The following is a 13,336-nucleotide window of genomic DNA, read 5'->3' as shown; positions in this document are numbered from 1 at the left end:
CTTTAAAAAAAAAAAAAAAAAAAAAAAAGAAACACACCTAATATCATATAGCTAGTAAGTGCTAAATAAAGCTGGTACTCCAACTAGTTCTATCAGACTGCAAAAGCCATTCATTTAACCACTGTGCTTTCCTGTCTCCTTTAATGGACATTTGATGGATTTCTGAGTGAAAGAAAGGGAGAAAGGGAGGAAGGGAGAGAAAGACAGGAAGAAAAAGAGAGAAAGAGAGGGAAGGAGGAAGGGAAGGGAAGGGAAGAGAAGAGAAGAGAAGAGAAGAGAAGAGAAGAGAAGAGAAGAGAAAGAAGGAGAAAAGAAGGAAGGAAAGAAGGAAGGGAGGGAGGAAAAAAGAAAGAAAGAGAGGGGAGGAAGGAAGGAAGAAGAAAGAAGGAAGGAAAGAGAGAGAGAGGAAGGGAGAGAGGGAGGGAGGGAGAAAGAAAGGAGGAAAGATTCGGTTAAACATATGCACAAAGATCAGCCAATCCCTGCTCAGTGATGGGGTCAACAGAAACTGCTGTGGGCAAACTCCATTCCCTCACCAGTTCCAGCATCAGAATGACCCAGGCACACTCTGGAGAACAGTAAGGAGGTTCCTCAGAAAGTTAAAAACAGAGCTGCCCTATGACCCAGCAATGGCACTACTAGGTATTTACCCAATGGATACAAACACACAGATTCAAAGGGGTACATACACCCCAATGCTTATAGCAGCAGTATCAGCAATAGCCAGACTATGGAAAGAGCCCAAGTGTCCATCAACTGATGAATGGGTAAAGATGATGTGATACACACACACACACACACACACACACACACACACACACACACACAGTGAAACAGTACTCAGCCATCAAAAAGAATGAAATCTTGCCCTTTGCAATGACATTGATGGAGCTAGAGAGTATTATGCTAAGTGAAATAAGTCAGTCAGAGAAAGATAAATACCATATGATCTCACTCATATGTGGAATTTAAGAGACAAAACAGATGAGCATAGGAGAAAGGGAGGGGGAGGGGAGAGAGGAAAATAAACCACAAGAGACTCTTAACAATAGAGAACAAACTGAGGGTTGATGGTGGGAGGTAGGTGGGGGATGGGCTAGATGGGCGAAGGGTATTAAGGAGGGCACCTGTTGTGATGAGCACTAGGTGTTGTATGTAAGTGAGGAATCACTGAATTCTACTCCAGAAACCAATATGCACTGTATGTTAACTGAGTGAAATTTAAATAGATGATAGACAGATAGATGATAGATAGATAGATAGATAGATAGATAGATAGATAGATAGATAGATGACAGATGGATGGATGGATGTATAGGAAGGAAGGAAGGAAGGAAGGAAGGAAGGAAGGAAGGAAAAGAAAAAGAAAGAAAAGAGAAAGAAAGAAAGAAAGAAAGAAAGAAAGAAAGAAAGAAAGAAAGAAAAAAGAAAGGAAGAAAGAAAGAAAGAAAGAAAGAAAGAAAGAAAGAAAGAAAGAAAGAAAGAAAGAAAGAAAGAATAACCTGGGCAGTTGGGAAAAAGGCCAATTGTTGGGCCCATTCCAAACTCACTGAGTCAGAGTCTCTGGGGATGGGGCCTAGGAATCCCCATGTTCCATGCCTCCCCCATCTGCCCCCTACTCCCAGGCAATTCTCTGCACTGCTGCTTGTGGGATGTCTGTGAACAGCTGCTGGTGGACGGCCATGTCTCCTGGGTCACCTGGAAGACCCACTTGTCCTGGCATAAGTAGCAATAGATTTTTACTAGTCATCTGCGGCCATTTGGTTACCAGTTCCTATTGGAAAAGCAAGTTAAATTTATTTCTTTTCCTCCACCATTTTCCAGTCGAGGACCTAGTTTAACAGTCATTGGGCCCAAATTCTGGAGTCCTTTTTGCAATGTCTGTGTCCGTGCACAAACATGATTGGCAACCAGAAATAGTCCACCAGAAAGAGTAGCCATGATAAGTGTTGACCTAAGCTAACTATAATTTTCACATCTGCCCCTCAAGCCACAATCCTGTACTGCAATTCTTTGAGCTCAGGAAGTTCTAAATAGCACTCAGTTTATGATAAAACACACTCTGTTGCCTCTCAGAAACGAGCTCTCATGAAGCAGAGGCAGAACTGTTCTAGTTAATGGGCTTTCAACAACATGAACACTGTACCAAGCTATGGGACAATGATTCTTTGTGTTTGGAATTTGACATGTGGTATAGGTCTTTAAAAGGGGTTACATCATCACACACTGTGGTATGTTCAACAATATCTCTCATTGTATATGCCCTTCTTATATTGCAACTTTGACACTCCTGCCCATGAGAGGTGGGGTCTGTGTTCCCTTCCCCTGAGTCTGGGCAGGCTGGTAGCATGCCAGGAGTGACACTGTGTAAGGATATACCACCACTGATTTATTCATTCGCTTGTTGATGGACATTTGGTTGTTTCCAATTTTGTGCTATTAAAAATAAAGCTGCCATGAACATTTGTGTGCAAGTCATTGTGTGGACATGTACTTTCTTTTTTCTAGGAGTAAATGGCTGGATCATATGGCAGGCGTATGGTTTAACTGTTAGGAAACTGCCAAATAATTTTTGCAAAGTGTTATACCATTTTACATTCCTGCTAGAAGTGTATGAGAGTTCCAGTTCCTCCACGTCCTCAACAACATTTAATACATTCAGTCTTCTTGATTTAGCCATTCTAGTCAGTATGGAGTGGTATCTCACTGGGGTTTTAGTTTCCATTTCCCTAATGACTAATCATGTTAAGCAGCTATGCATGTGCTTATTGATCATTCATGTGTCTTCTTTGGTGAAAAGTCTATTCTAACATTTTTGACAAGTTTTAATAGGGTTATTTTCTTTTTCTCTTTCTTACATTAATTTTTTTTAGTTTTTAAAAAAGATTTACTTTATCTATTATCTATCTATCTATCTATCTATCTATCTATCTATCTATCTATCTACCTACCTACCTACCAGAGAGAGCGAGGGAGCGTACAAGCAGCGGGGGTGGCAGGCAGAGAGAGAGGCAGTCTCTCTGCTGAGCAAAGAGCCTGATGAAGGACTCCATCCCAGGACCCTGGCCAAAGGCAGATGCTTAACCAACTGAGCTACCCAGGCATCCCTTTTATTTACTTTTGAGAGAGGGAGAGAGTGCACACACGTGCACAAGCAGGGGTTGAGAAGGGCAGAGGGAGAGAGAGAATCTTATGGGATTTGATTCTTATGACCCTGAGATCATGACCTGACCCCAAATCAAGAGTCAGACACTTAACTGTCTGAGCCACCCAGGCACCCAGGGTTGTTTTCTTTTATTGAGTTTTGAAGGTTTGTTTATACTTTCCAGATACAAGTCCTTTATCAGATATGTACATGGCAAATATTTTCTCCTAGCCCATGGCTTTTCTTTTCATTCTTTCTAAGAGCAGATGTTTTTTAATTTTGATGAAGTCCAATTTATGAGTTTGTTCTTTTATACATCACACTTTTGGTGTCATTACTAAGAAATCTTTACCTAAACCAAGTTCACAAAGATTTTTCTCCTATGTTTTGTCTACAAGTTTTATAGTTTTAGCTCTTTCTTACATTTAGGTCTCTGACCCATCTTGAATTAATTTTTGTATGTGATACAGAATATGCATTGGAAGTTCTTTTGTTTTTTGCTTTTGTAAATCCAATTGTTCCAACAACATTTGTTGAAAGGACTATCGTTTTACCACTGAATCATCTTTTCATCTTTGTAAAATAATCATCAATGTATGTGTAGTGTAGATCTCTTTCCACATTCTTTATTCTGCTCCACTGATTTATTTCTATCTTGTGCCACCACCCACTGTGTTGATAAGTTTGAAACTAGATAGTTTTACTTCTCCAATTTTGTTCTTTTTCAAAGTTGTTTTGACTATTCTGGGTCCTTTGCATTTCGTATACATTTTTAGAACCAGGTTATAAATTTTAATTGAAAAAAAAAAAGCCTGCTGGGATTTTGATAGGGATTGACTTAAATTTACAGATCAATTGGCGAGAATTGACATTTTAACTATTTTGAGTCTTCTGACCCATGAAAAAGATAGACTTCTCAATTTACTTAGGTCTTCAGTCATCAATGCCTTATAGTTTTCAGTCTACAGGTCTTTAACACATATTTTGTCAGGTTCATTCCTTAAATAGTTCATATTTTTTATGCTCTTGTAAGTGGTACTTAATATTTTTTTTCAATTTCTGATTATTTGTTGCTAGTATTCATTGACTTTTAAATTTTGAGTTCTATTTTTTAATTTCTTGTTTTTTGCTTTTTTTTTTTTTTTTTTTTTTTACAGTTCTCTGTTCTTTTGTTATTAAAAGCATACCATAGGATGCCTGGGTGGGTCAGTCAGTTAAACAGCTGCCTTCAGCTCCGGTCATGATCCCAGGGTCCTGGGATCAAGTCCCACATCAGCTCCTTACTCGGTGAGGAGCCTGCTTCTCCCTCTGCCTGCTGTTCCTCCTGATTGTGCGCGCTCTCTCTCTCTGTGACAAATAAATAAATAAATAAATAAATACGTCCCATACTTGCTTCACTCCTGCAAAATCTTCTCATCTAAGAATGTAAAAGTTTTTGTTTTTAATTTTCTTCTGCTCCCTGAATAGTTTGTTTCCTCTAGGTTTCTTTGCTGTTGTTTGTTTGGGTCTTTATCTTTCATGTCAAAGGGTTTTTGTTTGTTTGTTTAAGATTTTATTCATTTATTTGACAGAGAGACAGACAGGCAGCGAGAGACGGAACACAAGCAGGGGGAGTGGGAGAGGAAGAAGCAGGCTCCCAGCAGAGGACCCTGATGTGGGGCTAGATCCCAGAACGCTGGGATCACTCCCTGAGCTGAAGGCAGACGCTTAACGACTGAGCCACCCAGGCGCCCCTGTTTGTTTGTTTTTTGGCAGTCCATTCATATTCAAGAGGAAGACACGAAAAAGCCAATTAGAAGTTCTGCATGCATGGGCAAGGATGGTTCACCACTAGCCATCTCTGTAAGGTAACTTCCCATTTAAAAAAACAAAAAACCTAAAATGTCAGAATCTGTAATATTTTTGCCTTTAGCTAGACAGGTTCTCCAGAGAAGAATCCTCCAATCTTTTGCTAAGGGAGCCTAATTCTAAAAAGGGAGAGAGCTGGATGAGGACAAGGGTTGGGGGGATTCTCAGTTTCCCACATGTAGAGTTTCACTTAATTTTCATTTTCAGAATTGTACTTCAACTCTCATCCACTCCGTTTTTGTTCCTAAGTCTGCCTTCTCTAGTTGAATTTAAGAAAATGAACTTCCTTTCTCCTGGAGTACAGGAGAGGTAGTCCTCTTTCAGGGTAGGGTATGGAAAGGAATCTGTGGTTTAATTGTTCCTTATAAAGTCTTTCAATAAATCATCCCATTATGAGCCCTCTCTCCCCTCCAGCTATTTAAGAAAAATGGTGCCCCACTTCCTGAACTTGACAGAGTTCTGCTGTGCAAAGTGGTATGCCTATTGGCATTTTCCTCTATAAGCTAGGTTACCACTTGTCCATCTGCTTCCCATTTTCTCATGTTTGTTGACATCTCTAATTCACTAGCTTCTCCTGTCCTGTGTGGATTTAAACATAAACATGTTTATCCTTTGCACAAGTGTGCAGGCCCCAACATTTATCTAGAAGTCAAACAGTTTTTGAATTACCGACTTATAACTGTATGTGACAAACCTGACCCTTCATCCCATCCAATGAGGTTGTAGGGCTAAGTCTAACAGGAGTGAGGCTGAAAGGTGGAGTCTGGGTCACTCATTAATTAGCAATTTTAAAACAATATATGGTAGTTTGTAAAGATAGATAAGGAAATGTAAATCACTATTTCTACAACCCTTCTCTAATGACAAACTGGTTAAAAAAAAAGCAACATGTATGTCAGACAGAATGGCCCCAATATAAAAAGAATGAAAAACAATTGCTTACAAATCAATAAAAAGATGGACACCCAATAGAAACAAAGACAGTTAAAATATACAAAATATATTGCAATAAATGTGCAAATAAAAATAATATTGAGCTAATTTTCACCTATCAGATTAACAAAGTTTAATAGTTCAACCTTTCTTGGGGCACCTGGGTGGCTCATTTGGTTGAGCATCAGACTCTTGGTTTCAGCTGGGTCATGATCTCATAGGTTTCGAGAGGGAGACCCTGCGTGGGGCTCCGCCTTCAGTGGGGAGTCTGCTTGAAAGATTGTCTCACCCCACCTCATGCAAGCATGCTCTCTCTTAAAATAAACAAATCTTTAAAAAATACAGTTCAACCTTTCTTGGGGCAAGGGGTTCAATTTGACAATTCTGTCAAAATTTGAAATGTGAATACTTTTTGACCAAGAAATTCTAATGCAGGGGCGCCTGGGTGGCACAGCGGTTAGGCGTCTGCCTTCGGCTCAGGGCGTGATCCCAGCGTTATGGGATCGAGCCCCACATCAGGCTCCTCCACTGTGAGCCTGCTTCTTCCTCTCCCACTCCCCCTGCTTGTGTTCCCTCTCTCGCTGGCTGTCTCTATCTCTGTCGAATAAATAAATAAAATCTTAAAAAAAAAAAAAGAAATTCTAATGCAGTGTATCATGAGCATATAAATGAGAGCTTGAAAAGCTATATGCAAAACTTATCAGCATTGGATTGATTAAATAAGTTACCATTCTATCTCACAGTGAATACTCTGCAGCAATCAAAAATAGTGAACTTAGAGATGATTTTCTTTTGATTATACCTTATTTGATTAGAATCTTTTGTAATAAGCATGTCTTACTTTTATGATAATAAGAAAAATTAAGAAAGCCATTTTTGTTTTATTCATTTAGAAGCAATTTAAAATAGTAGTTAAGAGTAAGACCTGGGTTCAAATCCTAGCACCACTCCCTTATTCAACCTTCAGCAAGTTGCTTCATGTCTCTGTTGCTCAGTTTGCCATTATTACGTAAGGTTGTTTTAAGGAGTAAATAAGTTAATATATGTAAAATGCTTAGAACCTGCCCGGCATGCAACTTGATATGCACGAGCTATTATTTCATTTTGGAAAAATAGAGATTATTTAGTGATTTGTATTTAGGTTGTGTCAAAATGTCTCTGATATCAAAATAGCTGATTCAAAATGCCAATAGTCAATGGGACAAGAACAAAATTACAGTTTAAATATTAGAAAGGAAGAGACAAAATGTAATTATTCTCAAATGCTACAATTGTCTACCAAAAGAAATCCAAGATACTCAACTAAAAAATTTTCAGGATTAATAAGAGAATTCAGTAGAATGGAAAAATAAGGGTTAAATATTCTGAATTCAATAGCCTAACACTACAGTAACTATAGCTAGTCAGAAAATATAATGAAAGAAAAGCTTCAATTCACAGTAACAAAAACAAATAAATAAATAAAACACCTAGGGGTAAGTTTTACAAGAAATATATTAAACTCCACATAAACAGTATCACAAAAATATGCTGAAAGATTTAAAAGGAGACCTAAATCTCCTGGATGGAATAATGTAAATAACGTAATAATAATGTAAACGTGTATTTATATATTACATATTTATGTTTTACATATCACATTTACATAAATGTAAATATATAATAATGTAAAATATGTTGATTCTTCTCAAATTAAAGTGTAAATCTAATGCAATGCTAATGAAAATTCTGGACTTTTTTTTAACTTGACGAGTTGATCCTCAGCCTAGAGGATTAAATACTTGAGAATAGGCAAGAAAAGTATGAAAAATAAGATGCATGAGGGTAGCTTAGTCTGCCAGGTATCAAATTAAAAGTATCGTACTGGTTCAGTGGGACAGATTAGAGAATACAAAACCAGATGCAAACATTATGGGGATTTAGCATAAGGTAAAGGCCACCACCTGTGTGGGATTATTCCAGAAACTGTGTGAAAACAATTGATTATGCATAAAGAGAAAAATTAAATTAGATCTTTATGTTACACAGTACACAAAAATAAATTCCCAACTGGACCAAAACTCTTAAATTCCAAAAAAAGAAACCATTAAACTATAGAAAAATACTTGTAGAACCTCGGAATAGGTTTTTGTCTTTCAAATAAGGATTCTGTAATCTATAAACCTCATGTTTTTTGTTCAAAAAATTCACACAAACATGTAGATAGGTTAATACACGTGAAAACAAAAAGTTGGAGGAAGACTGTAGACTGTACATACGTTAGACTGCAGACTGTAATACGGTTAGAAGGTGGGATTACAGTGGACTTTCATCATCTGTTTTCTATTTTGGAGATGTTTGAATTTTGTCTGATTACCTGTGAAATCAGAAAAAAAAAGCAAATAAAATGTATATTATGTACTCTGATGAAATATATCAATACTCTCAGAAGATAATGAAACAAAACAAAGGCTACATGAAAAATGCTTCAATTTCCAAAATATTAAAATTTTGTGAATCCTACACTTACCATTCCACTATGTTCATTATGCTTGATTTGCTTTGATTTGCTGATAACTTTCCAAATATAGCATTCAGAACTGACCTAATATTCCAGAAATAGTCTGGCCAACCTACAAAACAGTGGCATGATCTGAAAACTAATGTTTCTCTCTCCTGATTTGGTCAGTGCTGTGTTAGCCGCATCACGGTGCAGTTTCATGCAGGCGTGGCTCCTTTTATTATGCGCCACTTGAGTGCACTTTGGAGGCACCACATTTCTTACTAACTGAAGGTTTGGGGCAACCCTGCTTCAAGCAAGTCTGTCAGTGCCATTTTTCCAACAGTATTTGCTCACTTCATGTCTCTGTCACGGTTTAGCAATTTTTGCAATATTTCAAACTTTGTCATTACTATATTTGAATTGCTGCAATCCCATGATACGACTTCAATGGAGGAGATGTTCTTCTTATGGACGAGCAAAGAAAGTGGTTTCTTGAGATGGAAACTACACCTGGTGAAGATGCTGTGAAGATTGTTGAAATGACAACAAAGGATTTGGAATATTACATAAACTTAATCGATAAAGCAGCAGTAGGGTTTGAGAGAATGGACTCCAATTTTGAGTTTTGTGGCTAAAATTCTGTCAACATCACATGCTACAGAAAAATTGTTCATGAAAGGAAGAGTCAATTGATGGGACAAATTTCATTGTCTTATTTCATGAAATTGCCACAGCCAACCACCCCAACCTTGAGCAACCACCACCCCAGTCAGCAGCCATCAACATCAAGGCAAGACCCTTCACTAGCAAACAGATGGATTACCTGAAAGCTCAAATGATGGATGGTACTTTTTAGCCATGAAGTATTTTTAAATTAAAGTATGAACATTGTTTTTTAAACATACTATTGCACCCTTAATAGACTCCAGTATAGTGTAAATATAACTTTTATATGCACTACGAAACCAAAAATTTCATTTGACTTGCTTTATTGTGATATTCTTTATTGTGGTGACCTGTATTTAGAACGTGGTCAGTAAAAACCCCCCAGCCATCCAACCAGGTTTCTGTTGGAAAACTAATGCAACTCTATTAGTTTTCTATTCTTGTCATACAAAGTGCCACAGACTTAATGGCTTAAGCCATACAGTTCAATAGATCAGAAATCCGATGTTGGTCTCACTTGGCTAAAATCAAGGTGTCAGCAAGGCTATATTCCTGTCTGGAGGTTCTAGGGGAGAATCCGTTTCTTTGCTCATTCAGGTTGTTGGCAGAATTCAGTTCATTGCAGTTGTAGCACTGAGACCCCCATTTGCTTGCTGATTGTCAGCATAAGAACTGTTCCCATCTTTAGAGACTACCCACATTCCTTGACTTGTGGCCCCTATCCTCCATCTCAAAAATTGTCAATAGCAGGTCGAGTTCTTCTCACATTCAAATTTCTCCTTCTCCTATCACCTCCCTCAATGCAGATAGGACAGTTCTCAATTTCAAAAACTCTAGTGATTAGTTTGGTCCCACCTGGATAATCCAGAATACTCTCCCCAACTAAAGGTCAGTAAATTTACTCACATCAGCAAAGTCCCTTTTGCCATGAGGTTACACTTTTACAGGTTTTGGGGATTAGGACTTGGACATCTTGGCGAGCAGTGAAGTGTGTGTGCTTTGGAATTCTCAGGGGTTTGAACCTGGTTCTAATACCTAATGGCTGAGCAATCTTGGACAAACTACTTTAAATTTCTCCGTTATAATAATGGCATCTTCCCCAACTGACTCACATAAAAACTACAGAACACATACACTTAGCAGGTGCCTAACATGCATAAACACTCAATAACCGTTAGCTATTATTATTAAACTTAAATGAGGAAACTTTTTTATCTCAATTAAATTTCATCAAATTGTTTCCAACACAAGGCCACAGCCTTGTCAAGATAGTTTTTAATCTCTCAATTCTGTGGTCTGTAGCTTTTCAACTTCCTTTTAGATTTGTGTTATCTTCCCCTTGATAAACAGGCTTGCTGCTTCATCTCGGTCACAAAGTTAAGGAAGGCCACGCTGTAACTTTGGCATCAATGGAGACAGCTCTTATCTTTGAGAACAATTTCATGTGAGAGACCGTGACTCTCTGGGATAGAGGCTGAGAAGGGGTAAGGAAATACAAAGGCTCCTGCCCTTAGGGCATTCCGAGTCTAATTAATAGTCCCTTTCAAAATAAGAAAAAAATAGGGTTGCTGCAAATGGCACCCAAGGCCCAGTCTAAGACAATTTAGTTATTAACATCCTCGTTTAATAGATTAATAAACAACTGAGGCTCAGGCCCTTTTAAAGGATTTCTCCAGGCTCATAGAGCTGATAAAGGGCAGAGCGAGGCCATGAACCCAGGATTTCCCACTCCAAATCCTGCATTCCTTCCCCCTCAGCACTCTTCTTTCTAAGGGTTTGGAGACCAAAATGGAAAACAGCTTCCTATGAACTGGAGCAGGTATCCCAGTGGCATACACTTCTGCTTGCCACACCCTGGAATCTGAAAAGCTCCAGAAAGGAGACAACTAAATGATGGAAGAAATCCTGGGACTTTGATGAAAGAAGAACTACTTTGTTGGAATAAAAAAAGGAAAAGAAAAGAGAGATTGGGACTCTTCAGCTTAGAAATGTTACAGCTGAGGGAAAAAATCAATCAATCCAGACTGACAGAACGAAGATTGACAGGTACTATTTGCTGTAATCTAGTTGGCACCTTTCAAACTCCTGTTCAAGTACTTCTTCACAGAGCAGGAATGTATCCAACTCTCTACTTGCACGAAGCAGTGTTAGCCAGAAATAGTCAAGCAGTCAGTCTTCACAACAGTGAGTTCCTGGAAAAAATTTATAAATTGATCATTAGGAATTTAAGTGTGTTTTCCCATTGTTTCCCATTTCCCAGTAGTATGATGAAGAGTCTTGACCAAGGGAGTATTAGGTCCAATAAATCACCGATAGGGCCAAGGTAGGTGAAAATCCAATATTACGACTTCAAAATTCCATATTCATAAAACAGGGTCAATATGTACCCCATTCTGGCTGTATATGAGATCTCAATTTGCTGTAACATGTGTATACAAATACACATAATTTATATTCAATATTAAAAGTGAAATTCTATCACATACACTTCCCTTACTAACAGTGTAAATTTAATTTTGCCTACCTTTAGAATGTAGGAGCATTTTTACGGAGATCATATGAGTAAGTCAGGTCTTTAAGAAAACAAAAAAACCCTGTCCAGATAGGTCATAATAATTCAAACCACCAACTTGTTGGATCTACTATTACCTGAGCTATACTACATTTTAATCTATAAAATCCATTTTTATTGTTTAAAAAGTCTCAAAGGAACAGCTGACCATGAATTTGAAAATGATTGGTTGTGACAACCTGTACTTCCCTCCCAAGTGTCAACCCCATGGCAGTGCAGAGGCAGTGCAGAGGCCCTCTCCAAAGGAAGTGCCCCCATCTGTCCTGAAGATTTATACTGACTACCACCAGAAGCACATTTTATATATATATTATTTCACTGTGAGGTAAGTAGGACAGATATTACTGTTTTCATTTCACACAAAGAAGATCTAAGGTTTAAGGTACCTTAAATGACTTTGCTCAAGGTCACACAGCTCATTAGTAGAACAGCTGGGACAAGAAGTCAGGTCTCACAAGTCCTGTTACACAGTGCTACCTCAAAGTCATTAGGAATTATTTTTGACTCCTCCAAACCAGAATATAGTAAGAGTTCTGTTTCTGTCCCTTCTTAATTTCAATACATTATCTTAAAATGTATAAACTGTGCCTTAACTGAAAAATACCACTCTTTACCACAGTATATCCAGTCACCTGTCTACTAGGACAGAAAGATATTTCCCTTGAGAAGCTTTGGGTGTTGGCAAGATGTATATATGATCAAAGCAGGACTTTTGGTTAATATAGTAGGACTCTAGTCCAGACAGAATATAAAGACAGGTCTTTTCAGTAAGGTGTCTCTCACTTAATGGAGATGTTTTTAAAATGCCTATGATCACTCCCTCTCATTAGATGGCCAATGGCACAGTGAGATTTTCTTGTGATCATAAGACATCTAGATTTTTCTCAAAGCCACATAGCTTTGGAGGAAAAAAAATCAAAGTTCTAACTACTTTCTTTTTTCCAACTCTGAGTTAGAATCTGGTGCACCTCAGATATTTCTTCAAGCTCAGAAAGGCAAACCCAATACCTGGGAGTGCCAACACTATCGTTCCCCTCCCATCACAGCAACCCATCCCATAACCTGGCCCTGTCTATCTTACCCATAACCTGAATAGAGATGGCTGGTGTCATTAGGGAGTACCATGGAACAGAAGCACTGTTGCTTGGCAACGATCTCCTCAGCTAGCTTCCTGTAAGCTGGGATGGAAATTTCTTCCCCTTATCCAAGTTACCTCTATGATATAGACCAGCTTTAAGGATCTTCACATGAGCATTCATGATGCACGGAATTGGTAGGCAGCCTGAGCCTTTCCTTTATTCATTAAAACTTTGCTATAAGGGCAAAATTACTGAGGAACAAGAATAATTAATTGGATCAATTTATGAAAACTATCTGGATAATTCAGATAAAAAAACTGTTACTCAAAAACAATTTTACTCATTTTTTTTATACGTTTTATTTTTTTTTTAATTTTACTTATTTATTTGACAGAGAGAGAGAGACAGCCAGTAAGAGAGGGAACACAAGCAGGGGAAGTGGGAGAGGAAGAAGCAGGCTCGTAGCAAAGGAGCCTGATGTGGGGCTCGATCCCATAACGTCGGGATCACGCCCTGAGCCGAAGGCAGACGCTTAACCGCTGTGCCACCCAGGCGCCCCCAATTTTACTCATTTTATCCAAATAATTTTGACAGCCCTTCTCCCCAAGTGA

General features: G+C 38.3%; 1 long non-coding RNA gene across 1 annotated transcript in view; it reads right to left on the bottom strand.

Annotated features, from left to right (window-relative positions):
- LOC105235652 overlaps window positions 1-13,130 on the bottom strand; it is a 127,997-nt gene extending 114,867 nt beyond the window's left edge. The window contains exons 1-2 of the long non-coding RNA XR_002141843.2: window positions 11,149-13,130; window positions 8,185-8,282 (exon numbers count right to left, since the gene is read on the bottom strand). This is a non-coding gene — a long non-coding RNA (uncharacterized LOC105235652). The remainder of the gene's footprint in view (window positions 1-8,184; window positions 8,283-11,148) is intronic.
- Window positions 13,131-13,336: the final 206 nt, after the last annotated feature.

The sequence above is a fragment of the Ailuropoda melanoleuca genome, chromosome 4 (assembly GCF_002007445.2).
Source record: "Ailuropoda melanoleuca isolate Jingjing chromosome 4, ASM200744v2, whole genome shotgun sequence".
NCBI classification, from domain to species: Eukaryota; Metazoa; Chordata; class Mammalia; order Carnivora; family Ursidae; genus Ailuropoda; species Ailuropoda melanoleuca.
Note: the sequence above shows the minus strand (reverse complement) of the source record. Positions and strands in the feature narration are given on the sequence as shown.